The sequence below is a fragment of the Suricata suricatta genome, chromosome 6 (genome assembly GCF_006229205.1).
Source record: "Suricata suricatta isolate VVHF042 chromosome 6, meerkat_22Aug2017_6uvM2_HiC, whole genome shotgun sequence".
NCBI classification, from domain to species: domain Eukaryota; kingdom Metazoa; phylum Chordata; class Mammalia; order Carnivora; family Herpestidae; genus Suricata; species Suricata suricatta.
Window position 1 is genome coordinate 26,470,901 of NC_043705.1, and position 4,159 is coordinate 26,475,059.

Here is a 4,159-nt window from a genome sequence, read left to right on the forward strand (position 1 = left end):
GCGTGTGTAAGAACTGGGGTGGCAGAGCTGTCTGACCCTGGGTGACCTCAGACAAGCCCTCTGTCCGTGTGTAAAATGAAGCTGATGCCACTGTCAGGACCCTCAAGCCCAGAGCCATCAAAAGGGCCTCACTCAGGCCAGGGCTGGGCCTTTCTTGTCCATGTCTCTGCCCATTTACTGCCCTCAGAGCTTTTCAGGAATCTCTTACTATTATTATGTGGATGCTGAGGCCCAGAAAAGGGAAGAGGTTTTTCTTACTGTTATTTTTGACCTTGGAAATATCTGAGGGCTCTGGATGCTAAATGAGGAACCTTAAGGAAGTGAATCAGGTTGGGTGATGTATGTGTATTGGGGTCAGGGGTAGGTGCTCTTTTTCTCTTGCAGGATTTGATGACATAGGGAGGGGACTGGATGACATCTGGTTTAAGCAAGACTGTAAGCTGCGGACTTACAGGGTAAAAACATAAAATCGCCAAGCCGCTCTAGTGAGTTACTGAAAGCTGTTCCTAGAGGCAGTGCTCCAAGGGCTGCGCCCGTCTCCCTCACCCCTCCGGGAGCCCGCTGGTCTTCTCATACTTCAGAGTCAGCCTGTGGGAACGTCACTTCTTCCTGGAGCCCTGGACCCGGATACCCCGCAAACCAGCCCCTCTGTGCCCCTCCCCCTGCCCCATTCTCTAAGGGGGCAGACCCTCAGAACTGGGAAGACAGAGCCCCAGACAGAAAGCACAGGCCCTTCTCTGCGTGGACTTTGACAGGCTGAGTGACCAGACAGGTCCTTTCTCTGCTTCCCATCTCAGGATGTCTGGCTTCTTAAAGGGGGCCCTGTCAGTATGCCTGAGAGGATGAGGGTAGGGGGAGGTGGGTGCAAGGCAGGGCCAGGAACCCCAAAAAACCAATCACAGAACTACCAGGCACCTACCTGCTGGCTTTGGATTCCATGTCCCTGCCTTCCAGTTGAAGTTTCCAAGGAACATTTTAAGCCTTTAAAAACTTCCCGATCTGCACCCCACATCATATCAAGATATAGAAATAAGGGAAGTCTGGGTGGCTCAGTCAGTTGAGCCTCAGATTCTCGATTTTGGCTCAGGTCATGATCTCATTCGGGTTTGGCTCTGAGCTGGCAGCATGGAGCCTGCTTGGGATTCTCTCTCCTTTTCTCCAAAAAAAAAAAACACAAAAAACAAAACACGTTTAAAAAAGATATAAAAATACCCCCCAGATCCCATGTTAAATTTAATTTTTCTTTGACCACACAAGTTAGGTTGATTTACAATTGACCCGTTAATGATGTCCTATACACAGACATTTAATTGTTGGTTGATTTCAATTTTGCTGGAGGTTGGTTGTTTTGTTTTTTAGAGCTAGCAATCATTTTCAAGTTTCGAATATTTCCTTAGGGTCTGTGATGAAGCCCAAGGCTTTGTGTTTATGTTTTGTGGGGTTGTGGCTGCAGGGGGCTGTGGGGGGGAGACGGCGTATCCCGCCCCCCCCCCCCCCCCCCGCCAGTCTCCGCAGGCCCTTCGGGAGGCGCCAGATTGTGTGGGCGGCGTCGCCTGGGGATGGTGGGATGTGGCTCCCACCCGGCTCAGGGCGGGGGAGCCTTACGGGCACGCCGGGGAAGCTCAGCCCAAGTGGCCCCCTCCCCTCCCCCAGACCGGGGAGGAGGCCGCCGCGAGCTCTCCAATTGGAGACCCTTTCATCTCTTTGTTTTTGCAGTGATTAACCCGTCCGAGCGCGCTCCAAGCGTGGCTCCAGGCAGCGGAGGGGGAGGGGAGCGGAGGGCAGGGCCAGGAAGGGAGGGAGGGGCTCTGGGCTTTGTCGCTTTATGGGTACTGTGCTGCCATAGCAATGGGGCTTTCTATGGCCTGACTTTCATTCGATTCCATTAAAAACCCTGTCTGCTCAGTCTCGCGAGCGGAGAGGGCGTTCGGTTTTCTCCAGGCTCGCCCTTCGCCCCTCGCCCTTGGGGATGGGAGGGCGCAGACTGGGCTGGATCGCCGGACCTGCAGCGGGTGCGGGGGGAGGAGGGGTAGCGAGCCGAAGACTTGATTTTGGGCACACAGCACCCATGCCTGGGTCGCCAAAGGTGGGAGGCTAGCCTAGCGCTCCTGCGTCCCCGGGAGCCCCTTCCTCTCCAGGGGCGTTGGGGCTGGAAGGAGGCACGCAGTTCAGCCACATCCCGCAGGAGGGAGGCCAGGGCACCTGCCGGTCGCTCCACCTCTGCATGCATTTCACACTTTTATCCTGTTAGGCGTCCGCACTCCTCTGCCGATGCGGACTTTTCCCCCTCTGGTTTTTATGTCATGTGGATTTAATCTAGTTAGACGATTTTCTGCTTAAAAGTGCATTGTTAACAGCAATTGTTTAAAAGTGGACCGAGAGCCTAGGCGCCCAATCTTTGAACCGGGAGGGTTTAGCATGCCTCTGCTCGTGCACGAATCGGCCAGCGCGGATCCGAGCGAGGAGGGGGAGGGCGACACAGAACAATCCTGGAGCTTTCTTGCTCTGGAGCGTTCAGGGCCTTTTCCCGAAGCGCAAACAGATGCAAATGTCTCTGCAAACATTGCACAAAGCTATAAAGAGAGAGGCGGCCTCTCCAGGCCTCAATAGCCCTTTAAACTCAGTCCAATTGCCCCTAAGTAGAGGTAAAGGGTCCGCACGCATTTTTGCACTTTGGCTGGAAGCGGGGGGTGTCAGAAGCGCCGGGCTTGCGGGAGCGGGGGGGCTAAGGGAGGGCTCCTCCGGGGCAATGGTTTGTGCCGCCTACCCTGGCTGCCGCGCACTAAGACGGGCCAGAGGGTGCAGTGGCTCTGGGGACGCAGCAACCTCCGGCAGGACGGCGACCGTAGTGTCGAGGAAGCTGGTGCCGCGGGAATGTGCGCCCCGAAAGGGTGCGGGTCCTTTCAGGCCCACAATGGCCGCGCTAAATCGCCGCACGCACAATAGCATGAAAGGGCGCGCTCAAGCCCTTCAGGAACAAAGTGGGATCACAGTGCTCCAAGGGGACTAATAAGCTTTTAACTAGTAGTCACGACGGCGTCGCCTCGCCCTTTGTGCGTGCCGCGCGCGCCGCGGCGAGAGCGGGTGTGTGCCCTCCTGGCCCCTGGGGGGAACGGGGATTCTGCCTTGCGCGTCCCTAGAAATCCAGGGGCAGCCGGGGCGCGTAGCCCCGGGCTTTGCCTTTCAACCTCGCCAGCAGAGGCTCCGGAGGCGCGTGGGCCGCGCGGGCTTAGAGGCTTGACACTTCTTCATCCCTCTGAAGACCGCGTGAAGACTTCGAGATCTTAGACCTTAAGAGGAAGTAGCGCTGGCGAAAGACTCCACCGTGGTGCTAACACAGCTGCTGGTCCCCAGCACGGAACCAAGTGGCCACCGCCTTCAGTCCAAGGCCTTCTCTCTCCTATGCCGCTTGTGAAATGTGCCCTGGGCCGACACGCCGGGAATGGCCCCTGTCCTTCACCTTCTTCCCCACACTGTGCAACCTACTAACATACCATCCCTGTTGGTTGAGGCTGACCGTGGGGGGCCCGGTGCGTGTGGGGGAATTGTGGTTACTGAATTTCCGGCCTGGTGGTCTCAGGGACAGACCAAATTATACATTAGGTATGGTCCCAGAGAGTCAACAGTCTTTCATACCTCAGTTGGGGTCTGTTTAATCCATTTGCTCGGGTGGGAAGAAATGATCGCCCCACGGAAGGACCGGAGCGATTGGGCTTCAGTGGCGAGGCCGAGGCATCTCAGTCTGTAGATGTCTCTGACCCCTATCAGTCCCTAAAGTGTACTTTGAGGGCATAGACCATACTTCATTCCTCACAAGGTGTGACACCTGAGGATGTTCCCCAGGGGTCTGTGGAACAAATGAATGAGTTTTGTGGAAGTGTTCTGGGCAGGGAAGTCCAATTCTCCAGCAGCCAGAGATTTTGGAGCTTTGAATGCCAGGAAAGGAAAAGCCCTCCCTTAATGGCAACCCGCCCCACCACTCTCTCACACACCAGCCTTCTCTGCTCCCAAGCCCCTTTCCTTCTGCCAAGGTGTCAGTTTCACTTGTCTTCATCTGCTATGTCAGCCCCTGGCTGTCACTTTCTGAAAGTAGTAGACCCCAGCCCTAGACCTGATCCAAACATGCCTCTCTTAAAGCTGGCGTTTTGTGTGTGGCCAA